The sequence below is a fragment of the Aptenodytes patagonicus genome, chromosome 7 (genome assembly GCF_965638725.1).
Source record: "Aptenodytes patagonicus chromosome 7, bAptPat1.pri.cur, whole genome shotgun sequence".
Lineage (NCBI taxonomy): Eukaryota > Metazoa > Chordata > Aves > Sphenisciformes > Spheniscidae > Aptenodytes > Aptenodytes patagonicus.
In genome coordinates this window covers 5,459,885-5,481,809 of record NC_134955.1, presented here as the reverse complement: position 1 = coordinate 5,481,809, position 21,925 = coordinate 5,459,885, and the positions used below count along the sequence as shown (strand labels likewise).

General features: G+C 38.4%; 1 long non-coding RNA gene across 1 annotated transcript; it reads right to left on the bottom strand.

The window, feature by feature from the left end:
* Positions 1 to 8,542: 8,542 nt before the first annotated feature.
* Positions 8,543 to 21,597, bottom strand: LOC143162785 (uncharacterized). The gene is made up of 3 exons (XR_012995794.1): positions 21,557 to 21,597; positions 17,405 to 17,563; positions 8,543 to 9,872 (listed from the first exon to the last, which is right to left on the bottom strand). It is a non-coding gene; the product is annotated as an uncharacterized LOC143162785 (long non-coding RNA).
* Positions 21,598 to 21,925: the final 328 nt, after the last annotated feature.

Here is a 21,925-nt window from a genome sequence, read left to right as displayed (position 1 = left end):
TTTTCCCAGGCCTACTAATGTAAGTTTATTTCAGTATGGAAGATTAGCTATGTTCTAGTCGTGTTTTGTTTGGAAAACTCTGCTCCCTGCTATGCCAGCGTCAGAACAGGTTCGTTGGTGGAATTAACTTCTGCGGATGTGTGTTTTCTTCAGGTCTTAATCTGGTGTATTTCTTCTTTGTGATAAGAGTTATCACAGATGGGCATGTAACTGATAGTATTTTCCTGATAGTATTTTCCTGTTCAAATACAAACAATATAAGTATGTTCCTAGAAAAACAGAGAAGTAACAAAAAAAAGCAAAGCAAACTTTAGGTCCTCCAAAAAAAAAAAAAAATTCTTCTGTGCTGCATCTCTGTAGCCTCTTTTTATTTCACTGTGATGGAACATCAGGCAACTGAGTGGGGGAAAAATTCTCTAGTTCAGAGTGTAATTGAGTAGAATCTGATTATTTTGGGCTGCACACAAAAGTGAGTATAAATCAAGGAATTAACAAGTCCAAGAGAAAAGATGACTTTCCAGATCCCAGAGTGCCAGTGCTGGAAAGCTTATTGTCATGGAATTTCCAGCCAGAATTTACAGACTCGAGAGGTTTAGATATTCTGGATACATTTCAGGTCAGCAGAGTCTGCTTGGCATGCTGTCTGCTCCTATGGCAGCATTCAGTTTTATGACAGTGTTTTATGCAAGAAACAAGATAGCCTATGAAACCTCAGCAGCTTTATTTTAGCAGTAGCATTTCCAAGAGGAAGACCCACCGCTACTATTCCCTATATCTATGGGTCAATGTCTACACTGAAAATGGTTTAGAAGGATGTACAAATTAAAGGCCTGTTTTCCATAGGCTGCAGGTGTCAGCTCAGCTGCCGGCCACTTTAAATACATGTAGTGTTACAAACAGTCTGTTTGTGGTAGTGAACTAGAGACTTGATTACTTATCTTTCTGGCTCCTCTTTTTCTTTTTTCTCTTCTTATTACTCCGAGATCAGCAGTTGAACTATGGGGGCATGCAGCTCACAGAGCCCTGGGGAAGGAATACTATTAGTAGAAGTTCAGCAATTATACTTTATCGTGAGACCTGGAGTGGTTTCTTTGTGGTAGTTATCTTAGGAAGGTGCTCACTAGAGGATCCACACGTTCTTACTTATAGACTTCTGAGGATGACATTTGCTAGCAGGGCCAAAAACCCCACAGGTTCACTGCATGTGAGCAGAATTTTTGAATAGGCAGTGTAACGTGCTATAATTGCATTTCTTTTTGTCTATAATCAGCAGAATTCATCTGCCAGGGTGTTTCTTTCCCAGTATTTTTGGTGAGTAGACCCACTCTAAGATCCCGCTTCTCTTCTTATCTTTGCTAGGGTTCATCCAGCATTGAGTAATTAACGCTGCATCGCTGTGAGAATGACTATCGCAAAAGGTACTGTGAAACTTGTGATCTCTTGCCTTCCTACTCCCTCCCCTTTTTCCTGATCCATAAAAGCGTTTAGTCATGACAGTACTTCTACTCAGTTCATGTCCTAAGAAGTATTGTAAGTGTTAGTTGCGGGTTGGTAGTGCCGAAGCTGTTGACAATGCCATTATTAGATGACCCCTGGCATTCCTCAACTAACTGAGAATTAAGAGACCATGAATTTCCCATGTTTTGTGAGGTAAAATGCAAAATCACTTTCAGGAATTACTGCAAAGCCTTCCACAAATTCCATTACTTAAAGGCAGATATAAAAAATTTAGGTGGTAGTGACTGACTTCCAGCTGAGATAATTTTGCAAGGCAACTGCTAGGGAAGAGGCAAGAGTTCAACCCCCCGACTGGATTGAAAGCAGCCTTGCTGTGAGCAGCTACTGAACCTGGAGAGAAGATCTAGGTGCTTGTTAAGCTACTGAAAGGTGGATCTGACAGCTGCTCCTCGTGAGTGTAAAAACATACGAAGCACGCGGTCTTTTGAGAAATGGGTAGTTGAATGTTCATTCGTTCTTTCTAAGTGACTTCTAGTGCCGAGGATGCCTGATATGGGATGACGTTAGGGATATAAATAGCAGGAGAGGATTAATTGCGTATTGTGAATGAGGAAGGACTATGGTGTTCAAAAATGGTTTCTGCTTGGCTGTTAGGATGCGGAGACGTTAATTTTTCTACCTTTGGTTTACTTTGGGGTGGTGATGCCACTTAAAAATGCTTTCTCAGGTCTGAAACTAGTACTATGGTTATCTGTGGCTAATCTTTTGAGTCTCTTTTATCAGGTTAGTTTTAACATATATCCTCGGCCTTGGCCTTTTGTCCTTAGGAGGAGTTGGTGGTTCTATTAAACAAATCAAAATCAATCTCTCATGTTCTTCCCTTATTAAATTTTTTTGCTGCTATATGAAGTTGCTTTTTTGTTCCTTTTGGTCCCTCAGTGGCATAAGGGGGAAAATTCTTTTTAAACAAATAGATCTGGGCTGAGGCTCTAATGCCTGTCCTTTTTCTGTTGGACTCAATTGCTTTCATACTTATTTTTACATTCTCTTTTCATGAAGAGGCACTGATGTTGTAAAGCGTGTCCCTTGTCCTAAGAGTCTCATCAGTGGGGAATTATATTAAAGTAATGAGGCAGAAATTAGCTGGAATTCAAGAGTTATAAAAAGGGAAATTGCCAAAAATGAGGAGGTTTTCTCTGAGCACAAGTATCTAAATACAGTGTTCATGTAATAGCAATAAAATACAATCTAGTCATGATAAATCTGCAGAAGGAAATGATATTTGGATATATTTTCCATTTTCTTACTGTGATAGAGGAAATAGCAAGAAATTCATTGCTGTCATCACAAAATTATTCTTTCTGTTTGATTGCCCTGCTTAGTATTACTAAAAATTAAAATTGGTTTACTGAAAAAGCCTGCTATGAACTAGTCACAGCTCACTCATCTCCAAAATAGCACTATTACATATCCTGAATCTCGGGAATGTGTGTGGGAAGGTGAGGGGGAAGGTGAAGCAGTGCAGTGTGAATATCTGCTTCGTGTCTGCTCCATCTCCCCATTTTCACTTGGAAATAATAGAAGACAGTGTTCCTTGCTTTTTCCTTTCCTCTGCAAATGACTCCAATAATCAGAGTGATATCAACCTGGCATCAAAGCGTAGGGTCTTCATAATGACTAGCTCTGTGGATATTTAAAATGTGTGAGCTAGCTCTGTCTTTTCACAGAAGCAGCAGAGAGGGGATGTTAATCCAGCCATTCTCGATCTTGTTCAAATTCTATTGCAAAAAAAAAAAAAAAAAAAAGCTTGATGAATAGCTCAAAAATCAGCTACTAAAATTCCTGCCTTGCAAACTAAATGGTCGTACTTCTACCTTCCTCGTGTTATCTGTAACATGTTTGCCTTGCTGCATAGTGCAGGCACAAATGCTTATCAAAATATTTTTCAAGCTTTCATTATTAGTATTTATTAATATTACATTTTCTTATGCAAATGTCTTCTGGAAAGAACTGTGAATCCTCCATTAATGGGAAAAAAACATAACTACAGGATTTATCTGCCCAGTTGCAATTGGCTGTCAAAGGAGGAAGGCTGTATGTTTAAGCACCAAAACAAATTGGGAAATATTGAAGTTGAAGGCAAATCCAAATTTTGTCCTTGTGAGAAGATAAAAATGACACATTTCTACACCTGTGACCTATAAACTGTATGCATTGTGTGATTATAGCTCTGGTCCTCCGATGTGCACCTCCCCATACCTACACCGCAAGAGGCGATCGGGACACTCAACTGTGCCATCTGGTTTCCCTTGGAACTAAACATGGGCACTTGGGGAGGGAGAGAGCCTCCGTGGCGTCTTACGGATATCTTGATGTAGATGATTAAGATATGGTTGGCGCCTGCATCTGCAGGGTACCTCATGAGTGAACCCATAGTATCAATTTTCACAACTACAGGGCAATTTCTTGTTTATTCTTGCAAGTTACAAATCAGGCCTGAGCCTCATCTGGGCCTCATTAAATTAACGCTATATATACCAAATAAAGAAGTTCAAAAAAATTTGAATATACATGGAGATGGAGCAGTTCATAATTCTTGGTTTTTAATTGACTGAAGCGGTACTGTAATGAAAAATCAATAAGAGGAGTGAAAGGAGTTAACTACCTATTTCTGATCCTGGATTTCCTGTAACATATGTGACTAAATTAGAGTGTCGGAGTTAGGCAGCGTACTGTAAAGCTACAGATGTGTATGCAGTGCATTGCCCACCTAGTCAGTTTAACCACACCTCTGCACTCCATTTCTCAAAAGCTCGTAATTTAGTCAAATCAAGGCCTTTTTTTTTTTTCCCCATAATGCTATGCCTGTTTCTCAGTAGGGACTATCATGGTGACAAATTGGAACTCTTTAAATTTTCAGTTAGTTCGGTTAAAATGTTGCCCAGAAAATCTCTGCTTTTTTCTTATAAGGTAGAAAGTATTATTTTTATTCTCACTGCAACAAAAATGAGTGAAGTATCTTACTCAAGCTACAGAACAGATAATGGTAAATTATTAAATAGAAACCATTCTTGGATAGAGACAGGCAATAGAAAGTTTTGGACCAAGCAGTGACTCTTTTAGAGGAAACAATTTGGCAACCTCAGTTACAGTAACTACTGTTACCCTATTATAGCAAATTTATGGAAGATATATTTTCATGCCCACTTATAGTGCTACACCTAAGTAGGGCCACTGCTTAAACAGAATGATTCTTACAGGTAAAATGATGGATGTGGTTGGAACAGGGCTGCATTTCTGAATCTATTAAAATACTGTATATTTTTTTTATACTTCCAAATTGTTTTGTTAAAATATGGTATTACAGCATGAGTACCAGTGGCACATCCTTGTAATTTTTGCTCGTGTCGAACAGTTCCACATAAATATTCATGAGGAAAGTCTGTCTTCTGCTCACACTGAATCCTGGTCCGTTGCTCTAGAATTTTATTTCCAACACGGGTGGGTGTCAAGTCCAATGTAGTTTGCTGCACAAATCATTGTGTCTATCTGTGAGAATGCAGCTGTTGTCTTGTGGGATTTTTTTCAGAGAACTTCAGTCCTTATGTACCTATATGTAAGTGTGTACACACTCACCTGTGCCTGCACCTTTGCAGAGAATATACATATGTGTAAGTGAATGAATGTACATACATAGGTATAAAATATGCATAAATGTTTTGGAAATAATTTTCATTGTTTTAATATGCATCTGTCTACATGTACCTGAATATATACGGGCAGTATGTGGGAATCTACAGCATACATGTATTTATTCCTACGCATATTGCACTGCCATGTTTGATATCTTTTTTTCTATAATTTAAAGTGGAAGAAATTAAGGCTTGTGCATTGCCATGTGCCATAGCCATGCCCTACCACAGAGAGTGAGTCTGTAAAGAGAAGTACAGGGGTAAGAAGCAGCCTTTCTGCCCTGAAGGGACAAGGAGGAGGAAGGCTTGAGCAGCTGCTCCCAGTGGCCCCCTGGCCGTGTGTAGCAGCTGGAGCAAGGGGGGTGTAATGGGAAGGTCCTCCCCTCCATAGCTGTGTTAGCCTCACAGCTGAGACGAGATGTTGAAGAATCCGATGTGAAGAACTAGGAATGATGTGTCTAGGGACGATACTGCTGAATGCGATCTTATCTGTGCACTAGTTTATCACTTCTCCACTGTTAAAAACTTATGTTTTAAGGAAACAATTTTTTTTTTTATTCTTGCCTTGTACAAAATCTGATTGTGATTAGTTAAGGAAATGGAGCACATCCTTCTGATAAGTAGTTCTTGCAGCTTCGTGGTGGACCACTTTTTCAGACCCCACGATGCTAATGTTAACGTGGTTAATTTCTGTATAATGATGTCTGATTTACAGATTCATAACACAGTAAAATAAGTATGTTCTAGTGATCAGCAGTGGATAGAAAATTCTCTTGGCAAGCAGCAAGATAATGCGGAGAGTACTTAAAAACAAATGTGGGCCTTTAAACAGCTTGTAGTAAAGTGGTATTTGTACCTTTATAAATAGCAGTGGTAGTTGAAGGACATAAGCAAGCAGTCTGTAGGTAGAAATAATACAATTTAGTAAGATTTTATGTGAATAAGCATAATTGCAAAATGCATGTGCCTATGTATATGTAGATTAATTTTAAGACTAAAATAATTTCCAAAAGTAAAGTGGCACTTCTATTATACTGACTGACATCTCATTATTTAAATGCCTAATGTGCATTTTGCTTTTGGATAATTAGTTGTCAGTTTGCAAAAGCAATTACATTTTAAATGTTACCGGAGTTTTTCCAAAGGGAAACTTAGACTTTTTATCTTGTGGCTGAATTGGTATTCAGATCTAAGTAAAGACTTGCACAAAATGCATGTTCCTCAGAGGGATACGGATTGGCAAACAATGGTAACACATGGGCAGGATTCATGTTTCTCAGGAAAAGAAAAGATAAATAAGGATTTATAATCAAGTTAGCTCATGCTGCCATGCCGAGTACAAAGTGGTGGTTCTTCATCTGAATAACCCCATACTACATGAACACGTTGTTTCTTACATATCTGCAGAACTTCCCTCTCTAATATATGGATGCAAATGGTTTTGCTTAGGTTCTTGCACAGTGGTTTCTTCCACAAGGCTTCAGTGTTTCCCCCCATCCCCACCTCCCTGGCCAATTATGTTTCCTTAAATTATTCTTCTTTTGCCTGTGTTTCATTCCTAGGGAAGAGTCGTCTTTACCCTTTAGTGGAGGTTTATACATAACAGTTCAGGTAGAAGATATAAGCATAAATGAGGGGAGTTAAAACTATCACAGTAACATTTAGATAACGATAAGCATTTTTGCTGTATGGGACACCTTGTAGGTGTAGGTGCCACGCGGTATGTGGGCCCAAGCAAAACACAGTAGAGCTGTGGACCCAGTTATAAGTGTAGGGAAATTCCTGAGAATTTACTTGCAATAGCCTTGGAAAGGCACAAAGGTGAAGCAGCACCACAAGCTTTGTGTTCAGATGCTTTCCCGTTATGCAGAAGTAACTCTATCTCGATTGCCCCCTGAGGAGGGCTCGGTGCACTGGCAGTAAAGGAGCACACAGGGCTCAGGCGCACGCGGCTACCGAGCATGGGAAAATATGCAGAGTCAGAGCTGCAGTACATGCAAATGCAGCGTTCAATCTAGCATCTTACGAAGCTGTGTATAGGGAACAGTTTTCCACATCTGGTATTTTTTTTTCCTGAGATTTCAGAAATGGTTCTGTACCACTGTGGGATAAAACTGAGGCTTTTCAAAGCTTTCTGTGAGAAACGAGATGGAAAGAATACCTAGTCGTAAAGACATTCACCTACGATGTCAGATATCCAAGTCAAAGTCGCATTCAAGTTGGACTTGAGTTTGGCTTTTTTGATACGTTTATGCTTTTATCTGTTTTGGAGCTTTTCCATTTACTGCAAATTGATGTTCCTTGAGAGAGCCCGAGTGAGACTGATAACAGCACTTATAGGAGAGGTCTAATATGAACATTCAATTCCCGCATTCTTCCAGGTATAGAAGATTTCAGGACTATCCTAATAATCATATGGATTTTATAGTATTTCGAAAAGGCATTGGTTAAATGTGAAGGGTCTCTGCCTATCGTACTCTCCTTGCTTATCACAGAAGTGGAGCTGAAGGCAGTAGCTCTTAAACATCCTGCTGTGATCCAGACCAGAAAATGGAAGTTTGCCAATTAAGGTTATTCGGTTTTTGATGAATAAACTACCTGGCAGCGTTGAGGCAGGCTGATGCTAGCTGTTATATTACTGGGCAAAGTGCGGTGACATTCTTAATGTCCGGATTTGTTAGGACTTTGTGTTTCTTTCTCATTGGAAAGGTGACAGCGCTAGCGCTGTGTACACAATTGGCATAGTGCTGAAGGATGAACAGCTGTCTTGTTGCTCCTAGCTTTTGCTTGGAAACATGTTCCCTAAGGACCTGGTTATGCAGTTGAATCTTTCTGGGCAGAGCTCTGAGCTTCCTTCAGAAGCGTATGCCTGAAATCTAAAATGAAACTTCATGCTTAGGTTTTGTTGCAGGATTTGGGGTCCTCTCCTCCTGTTTTCTTATGACAACTGTAAGGGAAGATTACAGGAAAGCAGGCAAACATCTAAACTGTTCTTAATTGCTATTTATACTGCCTCTGCAAATGATGATCGTAGCTGTGTTCCCATTTTATAAATGATGTATGTAATTGGGTTAAACAGACTCACACACAACATTTGTTGGTCAATTACCTCTTAAATTATGTACATTTTCTTAATTAGAAAATGCAATTTTTCTTCCACACACAAAGCTTTTTTCTAAATATGTACTTAGTGTATCTGAAATGATTACTTGTATTTGTACACGGAAGCTAAATTGAAAAGAGTTTTCCTATTAAATGTGTATGCTTCTATAATCAGCAAGACGACTTTCTTTCTGTATATATGGGGTGTTCCCTGAATTATGGACTGAGGAATCAATGAGCGTACAATTCCTAGGCAAGGAAATCCCAAAAACCAAATGTGTTCACTCAATCAACAAAGAAATCCGCATATTTATTAAAAGAGCAGAGAATGGATGTTATAAAGTTAATATTATCCTAAGGCTTAACTATTTGTGAACTTAGTACAATTCCAGTAAGAATGTTGAATTGTCTAGGAAAATGCATTCTTGCATGACACCTTTAAATACACATAACATGAAATCTCATTTTACAAAAATAATTGAAGTCTGCTATGAAAGCATTAACTAAAGATGTTAATATTTTTACATTTGTTTTCCCAACAAAACAAGGCGAAAACTAATCTGATGACAACGTACATGATGAGTATGATTGCTGTCTACTCCATGAATCGTATGTTTGGAAATGTCCTTGAAAAATTTACACAGTAAAGGTTTGGCTTCTTTGCTTGTGTAAAAGCTGACGTTCCTCCATTAGCACTGCTGTGTTTATACCGATTTGTACCCAATAATTTAGTATTGGACTGTTATTGTCAACAGCACTGAAACAAATGATGAATTCATCCTTACTGTGAACAGCACCTAAACATGTGCTCAACCTCATACACATTTGAATGTTTTGTCCCAAATTCACACTCAGGCATGAATCATAACAAACAGCAGTATGAATTGGCAAATAACACTTTCACTTCTTAAACATTAATCTTTTTTTTCCCATCATTTCACTTTATAATTATACTTGAGTTGGCAACTTCAGTGTCCAAGCCATTTGAAGAAAATATTACGTATTCTATTTCTCTTCCATTTCAGTGCAATCTGTCAGTTTACCAGATTTACACAAGTATCTGCGTTACTGTATGGGGCAGAGGATCACCAAGGGAAGCTTGTAAATTGCGTTGTACAAGTAGGATTCTGAAAATAAAACCAAATGCCATTTCCTATTACAGGTTGACTCTTTGCCAAGAGCTATGTACTATGTACCATAGTACTTAGAACATGTTCATAGCACTGTGGTACATTTACCATGGAAATATAATTATCAGTATTATAACTGCCTACTACCTAAAATGCTAGAAAAGCTACAGGTCGGAGCTCATGACAGATTGTGCCAGCATTATGCCAGATTACTTTGAGACACACAGGGATTTTTTTGCTGTACAGTTTATACTCGGGTCTATCAATGCTATGCCTAATGCATGCTTTCGTTCAGAGTCACTCAAAACTGTCCCTCCCCAGTTTCTTAATCACTTGCCTCAGCATGTACATGTCATCTGGAGAAAACTTCATTCATAGTAAGTTTGGTCAGAAGTCTTTGCGTTGTGTTTCCATGTTTTCTTCATAGTCTTCCTCATCCCTGTCTCTCCTCAGCACCTTTGATAAACACAGGATTCGTCCATTTTAGAAGCTGTGAACAGGAGAATACTGTCTTACATGTTTGCCAGTTGTTTAAAACTCAGTCTTACTAAGTTGTTACACAGTTTCATTATCTCCCTATCCTTCCTCTCTAGTATATTAAGTTTTTATGGAGAGAAAAGAGAAAATGCAGTGAATTAGTCTTAGCAGTCAATCTCTACTTACTTAAGTGCAAATTAAAATTTATGTCATCGTAGTGCTGGAGGTAAAAGTCTTGTGTCTCTAAATCATAATATCTTGACAGTTATTTCAGTGAAACTAATGTCTGAGTAGCCTAACTTTCATTACTTTTACACTGGGGAAACATGCTTAAGTTACAAGGAGCTACCAACATATTCTTGTTTAAAGTGGATCTGAAAAGCTGCTACATAAGTATGAAGTATTTGGATTAACTTTCTTTTCTCCCTCCTTTAGATTTCCTGCTGGCTTCCTTGCTGTACCATATTTTTTGCCCTCAGATTGGGTGATGTGGTCATTCCACTGAGGCTACCCATTTCCCGCGAGGGATAGAAAATTGTGGTGCTAAATCTTCCCTTGAGTTTACTCCTACCCTGCTGACTGCCATACCTTTAAATTAGATTTCTATTTTCTTTCTTTTTAAAAGCAATATGTTCTTAGGGTCACCAATACCCCTCTCTGCTGGAAGGCTGTGTCGTAATCTGTCTACACCAAAAACTAACAAACTTATTCTAATTTCTTTGTTGAATTTTATTATGAATGTTCTGTACCTATTTACATTTGTACTGATAGAAATATAATTTGTAAAACAGTATTCTAGGTGAAATCTCATCAGTGCTTGAGTTGTACTAATGTTTCCAGTTCTACTGTATAGTGTCTTGTCTTTACTGTAGGAGTACTAGTGATATAAAAGTAATAGGTAGAACATGCTGTTCTAAAAGGACAGTACTTTATATTCCGTCTTTACAGCCACTTCTGCATTTCTTGGTAACTTTTGATTATTTAACAGTCATTCTTTTTCTCAGTCATTTTAGATTGATGAGGTCCCAGCTTATAAAAGAAGCTTGGTGGTTTTGCCCAGAAGTTGATCTTGCACATTGTACGTTTGAACTTAATTTCTATTTCAGAATTTTACAGCATGATATATTAATTCTCTTGAAGATTGGCAATACCTCTTACCTGCTCATTGTCTGGAAATTCTGTTAGAACATTCCTACTTCTTGTTTCAGGACCAAGAATGAAAATTCAGTCTTGCAAATCCGGTACTTAAGGTCTTCAATCGCAGCCAGATATTCCTCCTTCAGCTCTACCCGCTGTATTTCCTCATGTTTATTTTTAGTTCTGTTTCTAACCCATATCATGTCCAACTTTGTGTGGCACTGTAAAATAGTGATCTGGACAACTATAGTGTCATTAGTCCGACCTCAACAGAATGCCAGAATTTAAAAGAGATCTTGGAGGAAGAGATAATGAAAGCGCTTATAGGCTTGTTAGAATTGCTGTGGCTGAAGGATATGTACCAGACAAGTTGTAATTAAAGAAATGGAGTTAAAGAAAAAAGGGCAGAAAATGAACCAAGGATTTGCCAAAGACAGATTGTGTCTGAATAATCAAATGGCTTTAAGTACGCTAACTGATTTTCTGAGAAATGCAGTAGATTAAATCTATCTGGACTGCAAAAGTTTTATGACTCTGTCTAGAAAATCAATTGTCACTTTGAAGTCTGCTGCCATGAAACCCACAAAGCAAGGAGGTTAGAGCCGCTTTCTGCTTCTACCCTGGCTCAGGAGCGGTGGAAGAAAAGGACTCTAGTTTCTGGCCTCCCTCTTCTAGAGAGGAAGGTTATGTCACTTGTCACTGCCACTTTGGACGTGTATAGGGCCCAGAATCAGCGTTAGTTATTTCTGCTTATGCGTGCACTTTTTCTATTCTGGGGAGACTACTGTGAACATTTTTGGGTAATAGATGTATCAGATAATCTGAAGAAGTGATTTAGTTAAATGATTTCTTGGTGCAAGGCATTCAGTCACATTCATGACAAAAAGGATCTGCTTGGTACTGGAAAAAAAAAAAAAAAAAGAAACTGCTGTTCCTTCACCTTTGTGCTGTTGTCCTAATATTTTCTTATTTCTGTGTTAGTCCTCTTCCGTTCAAGGAACCAGTTGCATAGCTGATGTCCCAAGCCCACCTCCACTGACTGATTTAACTTTAAATGCTCCTATTACTGAGTCATAATCAAAGAAAAAGTGACTGAGAAAGGACTATAGGAAGCTAGCTAGTCCTTACTCAGCTGTACATAAACTATTCATGGCGCTGTGTTTTGCTAGTATGTTTCTTCAAAACTTCTAGTGGTGGAATCCATCTCCCTTCTCAGTGTAATATTTTAACTTTTACCTATGTTTATGGTTAGGAAGACTTCATTTTACCATGTAATCCAAGTGTCTGCATCAATTTGTGTCCATCACTTTTTGGCCTTGTCCGGCTGAATACAGAGAACTGTTTATTCAGTTCCTCTGTGTGGCAACATTTTAATGGTTGGCACTGCCTCCTCAGCTGTCTAGACTTGACTGAGGGTTTTTCCTGTTTTTCCTTGTCTATGTTCCATCTCTCTTAGAATTTTGATTATTTTTGGTGCTCTTCCATGGATTTTCTTAAATAGATTCCCACATCTTTTAAAGTGAGATGTCCCAGTCTTGACCCAGGACTTCAGGCGAAGCCTTGTCAGCCTTGTGTAGAGTAGAAGGGCTACTTTGACTGTCTTTGTTTATAATGCTACTTTTGTGCCACATCAGAAGAATTACGCTTTTCTCAAGCATAATACTACTGAAAATAAGTAAATAAAATACAGCTTGCTTACTACGGGACTCTTTCCCAAGCTTTCACAAAGACTTACAAATACCACACTAGCAAAAATGACTAGCATGAAATTGCATAGCTCAAATCCTTCAAATTTACCAAGGACCCCAAATCCTGTTGACAAATGTTATTTACGCAGCCCCAGTGATTTATTACTGATAATGAAACTAGAGAGGGGCATAATGTAGTGTCAGACCTCACTAGACTAAAGTAAGATTAGTTGGCTCAGCATTTCCCTACCTACCAAATCCTTGATCAGCATTGCTATCAATAATTCTATTTGCTGGCATTAAAATGCAAAAAAAATCCACGAGGTATCATGACAATATAGCGTAACTTCCCACTAGCAAATACAACTAAATAATTTTATTACAAGAAAATAAAAAAGCAAATACAGGAGGTGTGATGGGAAAGTGAAATGCACTCTTTTACAGGAGGTCTTAACTAAATATTTCTACTGTGTTCGCTCCCTGTTCACCAGCACATATCCCTGTTGTGATGGCTGCAGAGGTAGTAATAAGTCGAAATTGTCTTGATGGATGGTTTATAAGCAGAAACAAAGGGGGAAAAAATCAATTTAAGAAAAGTTAGTACTTTTTCGAGGAAGTGTACCAAAGGAGTTGAAAATCTTACACTTTTTCCCAGAAGTTAAAAACAATACTTTATCTAGAAGCAGTTGCAAATTTTCCTTGTACTATCAGGTGCTGTGCTGGCCGAAGAGGACAATTTCTCCTAATCCAAGCTATATTTGTAACAAACTCTGTATTCGTACTAGCCACAGAATTCTTCAGCTTAGAATTCTTCCTTTCTGTTTTATCCTTTCACAGATTCTCCACTTTGGAGAATAAAAGTTCACCAAAGTGTCAGGAGCATTACAGCTTGTATGGCTCTCTGGTTCTTTTGTTGACAATCCCCATCTTTGCTCAGAGAAGCAGTATTAGCTTTCCAACAGAAGCCAGTGAAAGTGGTTAAGTCAAGGACTGTCAAGTGCAATGTGACAGACAGATGAGTTTCTGCTCGGGAGTTTCCCCCTGGGAATTTGAGTGAATAAAGCTTGAGCAAAAAGAAAGCAGGCTGAAGGATCTGGGCCCGCACGATGCCGGCATATCCCTCTAGAACTCATTTATTAAGCTCTTGGGGCTTATTAATTTTATCCTCCTCACAGACACGATGTTGTTAATGTGGAGGAACTTAACAGAGTTGCTGAGAAATGGCATCTAGGCAGTTCACTAAAGTGTCTGAGTCACCCTGGTGACCTTCTCAAAAAGGCTCTCTTCTCTCCCCATCTGCAGATTTCCCATTTAAGCAGCCAGAACCCTAGACACAGAGACTTTGCAGGATCATTTAACTTTGGCTCTCCCCCATCATCATTCCCTGGAACCTCAAGTGGCACTAGAGGCAGAAGTGCTTTACAGAGGAGAAAACAGTAGGTTTTAACCTCATCCTCTCAGATGAACTGCAATGCACAGAGAGTATCTGACTTCCGTGGGCTCAGTGCATTGCATGTGGGGAGGGAATGATGTCAGCTGCTAGAGTAATGAGACTATAGTTTTTAAATAGCCTAATACACCAAACCACACTTAAATAATTGAAAACAGAACAAACCTTTTAAACAGTGTGTCAGTATGAACCAGACTTGGAAGTTATATATATATATATATATATATATATATATCCTTAACATGTATTAATTACTGAAATATGGCTGTCTCTTAGAAGCAGACATTAGGCTGTTTGCAAATGTGTACGTTTAACTGCGAGTTTCTTGTTCTTTCTTACTGACATTCTTTGTAGATTGCTATTTTAAGAGCATTGATTTAATGGGGCTCCCTTGCCCGCCATGCACCGAGGATGTCAGAGGAAGAGGGGAACGTGTAATGAAAACCTAGTACTATTCTCAGGAACGCTGTGTGAGGAATATAGTTGCTCTCCTGGTAAAAACATTGATCCCAGGGGCACACAGAGGATGTGCCTATGCTCACCGTGCAGCCCCTGAGTCGCGTAGCCAGGCTAAATCCTTGGACAATGCTTGTATCGGGCAGTTACTGCATCACTGGGTTTCATTTTGCAACTAGGCTTTTAATCATACTCAGACAAGGCAAAAATATAATCTCTGGGAGTGAACCTACTAACTGAAGTCTATTCTGTAATAAGGTTGTGCCAAAAAATGACAGGTGCAGTTTTACAAGATGCTGAGCCCACTCCTAGCATAGTTTATGGCTTTCTGTTCCCACTGTAATCAAGATTGAATATATTGATGTATTCATCAGCATTACGCAGAAGACCTGGGCTCCACTGAAATGCAGTTTCAATCTCAACTCGCTTTTGATGGATTGTTTTTGTTTGTGAATAATTCTATTTATTATCCCAAGTCCTTAATAAACACTGCATCTTCATTCATAGCCTCTTAATCTTTCATGAGATTGCATCTTGATGTGATTCTTCAGCCTTGTTCCTTATTGTGTTTTGTTGTAGCTGCTGGATTGTATGTCGACTGGAAATAAAGCAAACTCAGTAAGCAAGTTTCAGATAATCCTTTGCTATCCAGTCTACAATTTTGGTCAGTAGCTTGAAATACATAAGTTCTTATTATACTCTTCAGTTCACTTCTCATAGCTGAGCTGAGGTAAATACTTAAAGTGTAAATAAAATGCAGAAAATTACTACCAGACAGATAAGACAATATAACCTCAGAAATTAGAATTTGTTTCCGAGTTCACTGTCTAGCAGTTACAAGAATTCCTCATATGGAAAAAGCTTTTATTCTGTGTTACTTCAATAACTTGCAAGACCCTCGGCAGGGAGTTCATATACTCACTTCATATTAGAATTCTCAAAACCTTGCTGTATAGTAATATGCTCATATTCTCCCCCAAAACTAGATTAAGTAAATAAAATTTAAGACTTTTCTCTTATCTATTTCTTCAGCAAAATAGTAATGCTGGCAGTCTTGCTTGTTTTGTGTGTATTAATGCAATCTGCCCTTGCTGTGTAATGCTGATGAGTAAATCACGAAATAGGTAACAGCATCTATTTACTCTGAGTGGCAACATCTTAGTCCAGACAGGAAAGGACTATTCCTGTGTTTTCCTTCTCCTACTGTCTGAAAAGAAATTAATTGTATTGTGTGTTGCCATTATAGAACTATGTAAAACTACACCTCACAATAAAGTAGCAGTGTATTTTTCTAGTCCCAGTGTGAAGGTTTTTAGGTTCTAGTTTGCAAGTAAATTGCTTTTCTTACTTCTGTTGCGGGGTGCCAGGACTGTAACAATTCCGTCAAAACAAGGGCTTTAATTACTGCACCTTTGCTATGGTGGGTTATTAGTGTCCATAAAATTCTTGACAGATTACATGAGAAATTCAATAGAATAAAAAGTTTAATCATCACTAAAATGTGAATGAAATGGATTCCAAATCTGATGGACCTGTCATAGGAAAAAAGTTATTAACTTGATTTTTATAGCTTTTGCTTGTCCTTATGTTCTTACTGTACCAGTGACAAATGTATCTGGCGTACCAGCTACTGTTCTACAGGAATACAAAGGGGAAAAGGAAGGTCTGTTTTACACTGCTTTGAAGTCTATTTAATTTATAGCAGTGCAAGTGAAGTCAGTGAGTCCGGAGGAACTCACTGTCTTGCAGCTCTGTGCAAGTTTCCATTGAGTATAGATGTCTTAATTCCTTACAATGAAGCACCACCATTTTTATTTTTAAAATAAAGGCTAAACAGTACATGATGCCAAATATAAAATAAATAGCAATGTTAATGAATATTCCTTTTTTTCTCTGCTTATGAATTGGCCAGAAACAGATATGGCAGCGTTAGGTTTACGGTTGGACTCAATGACCTTAAAGGTCTTTTCCAACCTAAATGATTCTATGATTTCATTATGAAATTACTGCTCACAATATTTGAGTAATTCTTGATCTGTTTGAAAAAGGTCTTTTATGAATATTTGATACTCGGGTTTTTGGATGTGTTACAGGGTTATATTATGATCAGACTTGTACAAGTGTTGGATTCTGTGAACAACTACGTTTACAAATTTTAATTTCCTGTGATTATAACCATCAGTTCTGTAATGCACTAAAATACCCCCCAAAGTTACTGATTTTTTTTTTAAGCAACTGGAAATACTGTTCTTCCTTTTGGAAGGACTGCTCTAGTTTAATAGCACCTGTAAGAAAGCATAAGATACTTCCCCCTTTTTTCCGCTTGTCATTTAGTTTTCATATACAGTAAAAACCCTGAAAAGGGAGAACAGTTGCAATTTATAGTAAGTAAATTGTCCATGATGAAATTCTCGTTTGTGCTGAGTAAATGAATTTATCCTTACAACGTATCTAGGGTTTTTTTTTTTTTGTTGTCATCAGTTCTAGTAAAAACTTTCACCCAGAAGTTTATTATATAGAGGGATCTCTTTAAGGGAAACGGCAGGAAAGCAATGACAGAACAACTGACCATTACATTTTCAGAGTGTGTTACTGTACAAATGTAAAGCAGTACAAAACAAGTACACTTAAGTCCATTAAGTCAAGATGCCAAAAAAAACCCCCCACCTGAAAAGCCAGAAGAAAAACAAAACTTTCATTAAGCATCCCATTTGTTGCCGATGTTACCTGCCATAATGTCTTTCTCCCGGTTACATCGTACATTCTGTGAGCATACAGGGAGCACAAGTGGGCTGGCATTATCCAAAAACTTACTTCATTTGTGGACTGGGAAAAAAGCTGGATGAACTTGTGCTTACGCTGACTGTTGTGGAACGGGGACTAGTTCATAATGATGGTTGACCATGAGCGGGTGGGCTTGCTCAAGTTTTTTCTTCTCTATTTTGAAGCACCAGTTCTTCCTTTGTTTTCAGGCTGCATGTTCAACAGAAGACAGAAAGTTATCAAAAGTTTCAGTATGGTGAAAAGTTCTGGTTTTGGCCAAGGCTTGCTATGCCAGTGATATATATAGAAGAAACTTTTAGGAGCCTGAGGACAGAACAGAAGCCTGAGGACAGAACAGATTATTAGAGGGGAGAAGGGTCTAATGGGTTGCAGAAATGGACCTACCAGCTGCTTTGATAGACAGACTAGGATTCCTGCTCCATGAAAAATTTACAAGTATTGCCTTCCAGGATTACAGAAAAATTGGGAGAACTTTGATGAAATGCTGAACTAAGCAGAGGGTGATTGATAGCCACAGACTGTCACTAACCCTTCTCCTTGCAAAAGCAGCGCGTTTCCCTTGAAAGGACAGAAGAGAGTGGCTAACAATTGAAGTCTGAATGTTTTACTGCCTATGACTTCCTTAATTTATGTTCACAGTGACTTCTGTTCATGTCCCAAGGATCTAGGAAGTTGGTAGACCTCCTAGAAGAGAGACCACTGGTACCTGGTGTCTGAAGCGGTTAGAATGAAGTCAAACTGATGAGTCCAATAAAACATAAACTTGGATAGTATGGGTATAAATAAAAACAAGTGCATTCGTGCAACCCGTTCACAAATTGCAGGTTATTTGCAGATAGTCATGCTTGTAAGATGGATGACTCCATAATCACTGATAATGGTAAAGCTAATAGGATGAAACCAGCCACGCTGGTTTTCTTTATTCCTCCTCACACTTGTAAGAGAGTTTTGAGCACCTGCCGGACTGAGGAGTAGGCCTTAGCAGGGGAACTTGGCGGTGAAGGGGGAGCAGGCAGCAGGAATATATTATATGCCTTACTGAACTGAATATAATGAACTCTTTAACAATGAATGCATTTCATATAAACCAGGAAATCCCCCTCTCTTCAACCCGTAGCTTCCTAAGCAGCGGGCAGATGTGGGCAGTATTTCCTGTGCTATGCTTGTGCCTCTGAATTTTGGGGCCAGCCCAGGATTCTTCCTGGCCCAGAAGCATCTCAGAGCATGTAGCAGGTCTGCTGAGCGGGGTGTTTCTATTGACATCAGCTGGAGATGGACTGAGTATTGTCCACTCTAAGGTTTCTTTCCAAGACTATTTTCTCACTCTGTATCTAGGTCAGGATCAGGCAAAAGGAGGGGGTCTTTTGGAGTCTTTTGGGTTCTGGGTAGTGTCAGGAGTGCCTTCCAACCGTCTGAATTTCCATTTCTGAACAACTTCTTAATCTTCTTAATTTTGCTGTGCTGCTTCTGAAGTATGTGGTCTGTTCCTGGCATTGAATTGGATGTCCTGGATGACTGATTGTACCAAAATAAGTTTGTAGTGGTATATTTTATTTCTTCTCCATTTAAGACAGGGTCACTAATTCCATGTATTTATAACGCTTCCTGACTTCTTTTAGACCATCTGGTAGCACACGAGGCTCAGAACTGATGTCAGCAGTGAGCAGACAATATGGAGTAGGCAAATGATGAATGAAATGCTAATTAGTGTAACATAAAGTAACTGAAAAGTGTAAGGAATAGAGGGGAAAGGTAAGTAAGTAAGTGGTAGTATGTGGAGGGTGAATGATCTTCCCATGGTGTTCCCACGGACTTTTTGTATTTCATTGGCATAATTCAGTATAGCAAAATTTCACACACTGGTCCTTTAAGAGTGTTAATATACTTACGACAAAAGCTACTCATCTTGCTGAAAAGAGCACTGACTGATCGAAGTAGACTATTCACATAAGCAAAACTTATCCACCAATCTCCTTCTTTCTTTGAATAGTAATATTGTACAGTATTAAGCCTGAGTAAATGTCAGCTGATGATACTTTTGTGGCTCCTTTAGGTAAATATTTCATGATGTAGTCTAGATTCTGTTCCTTTTCTTGGAGGCTTTGGATGTTTTTTTTGATTGCTCCATGCTGCTGCTAGCTTCTGGGTTCTCTTTTTTGCATTATGTCCAAAGAAAATACTAATTCATTTAAGAAAATTACCTGTACGAGCAGACTTTGACAGCAATAGCTGTGAAAATAGTTGCATTCACTGGAAGAAGCACTTTGCAATTTGCCAGACCATTTCAGAAAGCTCACGTAGTAGCTCAGTGAGTGAAATGATAGGGTTCATTTTTTTTCTTGTGTTTCCAGTGCTGAAGCATGTAGACTACCTAATTCGAGCCTTTAGATAATTAATAATAGCCTTATATCATTAATGATTATATGCATGTTTAAGCGCTACTTTCTCTTTTTAAACTGTTGGCCATCTTTAATTAATACAGGTACAGCAGAGAGCACTTTGACATTTGACTAATCCACACAGAGCTGCAGTGATATGCTAGGTAAATTACATCTTCCGAGGTTATAGAGTTTATATTAGGACATAGCAGCACTTGGTAACAATTGATGCTCCAGTATCTATATAGGGGCTTGGGGGGCAGGATTGTTCTTCTCTTTAATAATAGACTTTGGGTATTACTATCAAAATAAATGCTTGTCTTCTGTGAATTAGCAGCAATAAGTGCAGATTTCCAGGGACGGTAACCAGGTGACTCAAAATGGTATTTGTTTGATTTGTAACTTTTGTAACAATTTGTTAATTGGTAAGTCTGTGATCAAGTTTCAGTATTTTATCTGTGTCTCAGACACGGAAATAGTTCTAAGGAACACACGGCATAAATAGAAGCACAAGTTTATTTGATTCAGAAATGTGTGGTCTCTATCTATTACTTCTCTTTGGCCAGGTTAACAAGTTGAGAGAGAAATGCTCAAGTAAATCCGGTAGTTTAGTCTTCCTCATAAAACTTTTTGCTTTGAACTTCCTTCATCGTGACCAGTCTCTTGGGTTTTCTACCTCTTTCCCCTTGCTGAAGACTAACAGAAAAGTCCAGGCTTCTATTATTTCCATTTTTCTCAAAGGTATCACTGAAATTAAGTAGACTCAGCTCAGCTGAAACTAGTGGAATTACTGCCACAACTCTTCTTAATGGGTTGTGTCTCTGCTGTGTACCTCATTCCACAGACTCACCTTTTCTGAGTAATTCTGTGCTATGCAATACATCACTGCTGTTTTACACTAGCAGTTTCTTATTAACATCCAATTTAAGAAAGATCCACACTTGGAGAACTTATCCTTGCCTTTATGACATAATTATACATAAACCACTTAGTGCAGAAAAGAACTTATTTTTTTTCCCATCTGGAGCTGAGGTGCTGAGACTGCTAGACTGTTGCTTGTAGGGCTTTATGCTTAAAAAGCAAATCCAAAGTAAGCTGAGGCATTTTTCAAAATTTATTCTCTTTAAATTAATAATAAGCAACACGATGCTTAATTTAACATTATGTTTTTGATTAAATTAATTGTTGCCTTTGACTATGTCTTATAGATTTATATTCCTAGTAAGCATGACTAAGCCAAATTCTCTGTTAGCTGAACACCAGTGGCTTAAATTAATTTTATGCATTTGTAGCTTTGCATAGTTGTATTTTAAGGCTAGACTATTTAAAGAAACATGAGGGAATTTCAAATTTGAGGTCCTCATTTTTGCCCTCTTTTAAAAATCTATCGTGCTCTAAACATTTGACTTCAGGCTTCATACACATCTGTTCTTGTTTTAAGTTACAAGCCACAAGCAAATAAAAATGAAATTTAGAATGTCTAGTTCACTGAGCAATTGTTTCACTGCAAAGGCACAAGTGTTAATCTTCCACAATCTGAGCACTACATATCATTAACTATTAGAGTAGTGACTGTTGTTGCTCACTATCCCTCTTCAGATGCATATTGAGATTGCTTTTTTCCTGGATATATTACGTGACAGGACCGTATGCCTTTTTTGATCAACAAAACCTCAAGATCCTTCCTGTCCTCAGTTTCTACAGAAAGAGCTGTACTCTTATTAGCTCGCGTGCTTTTCTTCCCTGTTAAACTTTTTTCCCCTCCCCATAGTTAAGGTAAAAGGCAAAAGGAAACTACGCCTACCTGCAAGTCAGCTGCACTGCTGTCTGTTAAACACTTTTATTGCTGGCTTCTTGGCCTTTTAAACCTTTTGCAGAGGTCAGTTGTGTCCTTTCAGAGAAGTTCAGCGGTTGACGGTCAGATGGGCTTTGATGCCAGAAGGCTCACTTGCAACACCAACTGCTTCTTGCTGATTTGAAACACATGGCTTTGACACAAGCTCCGCAAACTCTACTGCACTCGTATTACGCTTCTACAAACATCAGCAAACACTGCCACACGCAACAGCAAACCAAGTAAAACCAATTAATTTACCATTTGGAACACACGGTGAGTCTACTCTAGTACTTAGGGTCAAACTTGAACTCCCCCTCAACGTTTCCATGCCAGGTA